Here is a 6091-nt window from a genome sequence, read left to right as displayed (position 1 = left end):
TCACTGGATGCCTTACTTAAACCAAGATACTTTGAAATCATTGCTAGTTTCTAGATAGTAGAGGAGAGCAAGGAAGGAGTAAAGAACATTTTCAGTCACCTGACTTCATTATCCCTTTCAAACCAAGCCAGGACAAAGAAAAATTCTAAGACTGCAAACTTTCGTAGCCCTCTGAGGGCAAATTCCCACAAATTCTTCAGTTCAGCCCTGAAGGTGGTCACAAAGGAAGGGGTAAAATACCCTCAGGTTTCAATGTAGACCCCAAAGAAAAGTATAATAGAATTTTAACCTTGTGACTCTGCAGGCAGCTGCAATTTACAGGTTGAAGTCCCAGTTTCAGTTTAATTGTGAAGGGTGTTCATTTATTAGTATTTCTAAAGGATGGCAACTTGTCTAGTCAAGAGTACCCAGCTGGACTCTGAGAACTTTCTCTGGGCTTGGCAAAGCAACTATGTTGCAGTGAAAGCAAACAGTCCTTGGACTCTGCCACTTAATAGTCTTGTGGGTGACCTTGGCAATTCAACTAACCTCTCTGTACCTCAACTTCTTTTGTAAAGTATGGAAAGAAATATGCCAACAGGGGCTTATAAAGCATTATATAAATATATAGGTTTAAATTAAGTGCCTTGTGGGAAATACTTATCCCAAATAGACTACTACCAAGAATGTAATTCATTAGCACATATGAAAAACCTCATCCTGACAGAATAGTGAATAATAAGGGATGAATTGAAAGAAATTATCACTGACAACACAGGGATAAACATGATCTTAAATCAGAAATCTGCTGAGAGTCTTTTTTTTTTTTTTTTAGGATATTAGCTCAAACTTAGTCTTCAGAAAAAAACAAAATGTGCTAACAGGAGGATAAAGTTATCATCCTGAGGGATTTCTAAGCTGATTTCTCAGAGGCATCCTGGGAGGTTATGGAGAAACCAGGGCCCCAGTAGGCAGAGTCCATCAGCTTGCATAAAGCTTTGGGGACCTGAAACACAGAAGGTTCCACAGTCACAAAGCTTGAAAAGCTGTTCAGCATCTTTTGTAGCTAAGTCACAGGGGCCTGAGCTATTATTATCTCTCAGATTTATGTCTCCTTGATACCACTACCCTACCCTTGGGAACCACACAGGTATGAGTCACTATTACTTAAGCCAGCAGTTGACCCTTTAGAACTGTTGACTCATAAGAATTTAAGGTTACATGTATGAGAGTAAGACTGAAGTATATGGATAAAATATGAAATTTATGAATCCAAAATATCACCTGCTTTTACCAGGTGTATTAAGGTCCCAACAGAAAATAATTGACATGTTCAAAATAATCAAGGGCTACTTTTTTTTTTTAAGAACTACTTTTAAAAATTGTTGGCAAGGGATAGGTTAGTAACTAGAGGCTAGTAGCAGCCTTACACCTGAAAGGACAAAGGGAGGTAGTGGTTACTGAGCCTTCGCGAGATAGCATTGAAGAGGAGCAGTGGCCTTTAATCAAAGGAGTGGGGCCCAGGCGAGCCCAAGGGAGGGAAACTGGGAAATCAATACACTGATTTCAGTCATTTTTCTTCATCCTGTCTTCTGCTCAGAACTTCCTATTGACTGATCCAACTGGAAGCCAAAGTACAGGGGACCCACTGATGAAATTCATGCAGGTTAGCCTCCGAGGGGGCATCCCAGGTGGCGCTAGTGGTAAAGAACCTGCCTGCCAATGCAGGATTCATTCCCTGGGCTGGGAAGATCCCCTGGAGGAGGGCATGGCAATCCACTCCAGTATTCTTCACTGAAGAATCCGACGGACAGAACCCGGTAGGCTGCAGTCCATGGGGTTGCAAAGAGTCCAACATGACTGAAACGGCTTCACATCACAAAGTTGTGGTGCACAGGCTTAGTTGCTCTGAGGCAAGTGGGATCTTCCTGAACCAGGGATCAAGCCTGTGTCCCCTGCATTCGCAGGCAGATTCTTAACCACTGGACCATCAAGGTGGTCCCCCTCTATAGTCTTAAGTAACTTACTGTTAGCTATCAGACATCTTGTGTAAACCCTGAGTAGGCGTAATTATCACGAGGCTGCTCACACTTCAGCCTTCTCTTGTATTTTCTACCTACTGATTTTGGAGTAGAGGGCTCACTTTTACAGATTCAACACTACTTTCAGTTCTTTGCTTTTCAAAGCTTTTTAAATTTCTGATTTTCTTTAGGCACCACAAAGACCATATATCCATTTATGAGGTACCTGCTAGATGTACCTTATAGTATGTACACAGTATTATTTACCAAAAAGCAATTATCCACATGCAGCCTAATACATGGTAAGTGTTCAGTTTCCTAAACATTGACTTTGAGAGCTTACATGGAGATTCTAATGTTGAATACTGATACTTAAATGCCCTTGATTTTGGTATTACCCTCCTTTATTTAGGGCTTCCCTGGTGGCGCAGAGGTTAAAGCGTCTGCCCCTAAAACGGGAAACCTGGGTTTGATCCCTAGGTCGGGAAGATCCCCTGGAGAAAGAAATGGCACCCCACTCCAGTATTCTTGCCTGGAGAATCCCATGGATGGAGGAGCCTGGTGGGCTACAGTCCATGGGGTTGCAAAGAGTCGGACACGACTGAGCGACTGAACTCCTTTATTTAAGAAAGGCATCTTTACTGCCTATGGAGCAGCTTTTGAGAACACCATACACTGGTAGCTCAGCTCATAAAGAATCCACCTGCAGTGTAGGAGACCCCGGTCCAATTTCTGGGTCGGGAAGATCCCCTGGAGAATGGATAGGTTCACCACTCCAGTATTCTTGGCTTTCCCTGGTGACTCAGCTGGTAAAGAATCTGCCTGCAATGTGAGAGACCTGAGTTCGATCGCTGGGTTGGGAAGACCCCCTGGAGAAGGGAAAGGCTACCCACTCCAGTATTCTGGCCTGGAGAATTCCATGGACTGTATAGTCCATAGGGTCGCAAAGAACTGGACACAACTGAGTGACTTTCACATATACTTGATGGGGACTTTAGTAGCCAGCCAGACAGATCCCTTCAAGCCTGGCTATCAATGGGGATTGTACCACAACCAGACTGCTACTCGTATTTACTTAGTAAATGTGTGCTGAATTGGACTGAGATAACACCAAGCACCTTATTAACCAAGAGTAGCTTAGAAGTTAGCAAAGCAAATCAACTGTCCCAGCCTCTCTGGGCCTTATGTCTACCCACCCCCTCCCTGAATATATTGGCATTGACTTTACTCCCACACAAGACACAGAATAATCTCCTTCAGCCACTCTCCTCTCTTGGTTGTATGCTTTTAGGGGTGGGAGTGATCAAGAAGGGAAGAAGATATAAATTAATAACCCAGTCAAAATCTCTCTTCATTCTCACTTCTGGTCTTGCCTCAACTTGCTCTGCCTGTTAAGACTGTCAACTAGTAGCTAGATAAGGAAAAGGCAGAGAATGTAAACGGGTAGAAGAGACCTCAACAGGGGAAAGAAGACACCGCCCTCCTCCTAAACACACACACACACACACACACACACACACACACACAAAACACAACACGCTCCCACTGTTCCATTCTCATTAGTTCAGTTGGACAGGGAAAACTTGGTCTTAAGGTTTATCTGGGACCAGGGAATAGATATAATTTTTGCTCAGGAGATGGAAAAAATTTCAGTGACACTTGAAATGGTAAGACTTTGACATTTTATTAAGAAATATCTTTTTATTTTAAATGATAGTACAAAAATTGTATATATAATATAGATTTGTATAGGTGTACATACACATAAATGCTTACACACACACATGAACTTGCTCATCAGATTCAAACCCTATTTTATTAAAATCCTAAATAAAAGAGAAGTAGATTTGTTTTCCTAAAATATACTGTACATAAAGCTGTCAGACAACTTGTAAAACTGAAGCTGTTTTGAGAAGCTCAGCACCCCACCTACCCTTTCTCTGGCCTAACACAAGTGGCCTCGGCAGAAGGACAGTGCACAGGGCAGGGCCAGAGAAGGGAGCTGTTATCATCACTGCTGATAGAACCAGATGCCTGAAACCAGTGAGGAAGCACAGGATATAGAGCATGACCTCGATTAATTCTCAGAATTAAGAATAAACCACTAAATAAACAGAAAATATGTGGTGGGGAAGGCAGGGAATAGAAAGAGGAAAAACAAGGCCCACAGATTAGAAATGACCTACTAATTAAGTTCCAGTGTCTGGGAAAGACTCAATGAGATAAGAACAATGGGGTCACAGAAGCAGAAGTAGTTAGAGGGGAAGGGGAGGAGAGAGAGACAGGGAATCACAATTTCCTGCCATTAACAAGCCAAATTGGTCTGTAGTACAATCTTGGGATATCACCCCACCTCCTAATCTTAGAGAGGCTTAAAAAAAAAAGGCAGTACCAGAGGTTCAAAGCTACTTAAATTGAATTCACATCCTTCTTGCTCCTGTCTCTTGGTAAATATGTTGGCACAGGAAATAGAATACTAACTCAGAAGGGGAAAATATAAAATGGAAATAGATAAGAGCTTAGAGCAGCACATAGGTGTGCTTGGCTTGTATTCCATTCTAAAGCTCCTTTTCTGGCCATACAGAGATGTCTACACAAGGAGCAGAGAACAGGAGGCCATTCTCCAATAAATCTGGACAAAGACTAATTGCCATTCAGGATTAAACTTCTGGGAATAGTTGTCTATATGCCTCAGGTCTTCAGGTTCTGGGGATCCATGATGTTTGTTAGGAGAGAGCCACAGAAATTTCTCAAAATGATCTTTTCTTAAAAGGATGAGGTATCTAAACCAGAAAAGCAAATATATAGAATGTCTGCACCCTCTGCCACGGACGTTTACCTAGAGTTTCTTTCCTATTCAGAAGTATAAGAAATTATGCAAATGTCAGTCAAAACAGCTGCCACAGGGGTGGAAAGGAGGCTTGCTCTGTGGAAAGGCAGCTCCAGTTCTACCCCCGACTCTGCTCTGAAGCTTTCAGTTTACATGATGTCACCACACTATATGCTAAAGAAATCTCTGCAAAACTAGGTACTGGCTCTCCCTAGGGCCTTACTCCTCAGGTTTCTCATTACTCCCTGTTGAGTGTGCCTCTCAGAAAAGGGCCAAAGTAATGCTTTTTCTTCCTCAGTCCCTTTAATGAATTGAAAGAAACCCTCTCTAAAGTGTTTAATGAGATAAAAAATATTTCCAGCGTTTACCAGGTACTTTTTAGAATTGGACCTCAAAACAAAGAGAAAAGTGGGAAAATTCATATGTATTTATAAATATACACAATAATATACATGCAGCAAAGGGGTGTTAAAAAAAAATGCACTGGTCACAAAATACCTAACTTCAACTGGAGAGCCTTCTGGTAAATTCATTTCTTTTACAGCAATATAAAGAAAGAAAGGAAAGCCATTTTGTATGCCACAGATTTCTAGTATTACTGAGCAGACACAAAAATCTTACTAAAGCAATGCGAAGGCTGAAAAAGAGGGCGAGGCAAAGCCAAAAATAATGAAACAGATATGACAGAGAAAAAAGAAACTCTTTTAAGGTGCTGAGTTCAAAATACAGAAAACCTAAAGCCAAGTTCTCTCATATTTCAAGTAAGAGACCTCAACTATGGCATTATAATTAAGAGATCCCACAGAGGTAGTGATAGGAAGGGAATGTCCATCTATACATTTGTAAATAATTTCCCTGAAGCTGGGAAGAAGAACAGAAATATTAAGATTTATTTCCTTCTCTTATTTAGGGGGAAGCTTAAAACCATAATGTAAATGTAGGGCCTAAAATTTCTATATTAATACTGATACTATTAAAGCAGCTTTATTTTAAAATAGGCAGTTATCCAGGTTTCAGATTTTCCTGTTCAAGTACCATCTCTGAACCACCTGTCTGTTATTTGAGTCTCTGTAATCCAACCCTGCCAACAGGGCAGTTGGATTTCCCAAACCCAGAAGACCTAGCAACACTTTCCCAACTTCCAAGGTTGATCCAGGAAAATATGCAAAATCATATAATGGTACTGCCAATAATGTCATTAATATTAACTACTACAAGGGATCCTGACCTACCATTCTCTCTATGGCAATACAACTAGAGA

This window comes from Ovis canadensis, chromosome 1, assembly GCF_042477335.2.
Source record: "Ovis canadensis isolate MfBH-ARS-UI-01 breed Bighorn chromosome 1, ARS-UI_OviCan_v2, whole genome shotgun sequence".
NCBI lineage: Eukaryota > Metazoa > Chordata > Mammalia > Artiodactyla > Bovidae > Ovis > Ovis canadensis.
The sequence above is the reverse complement of the archived record's forward strand: the minus strand, read 5'-3'. Positions refer to the sequence as shown.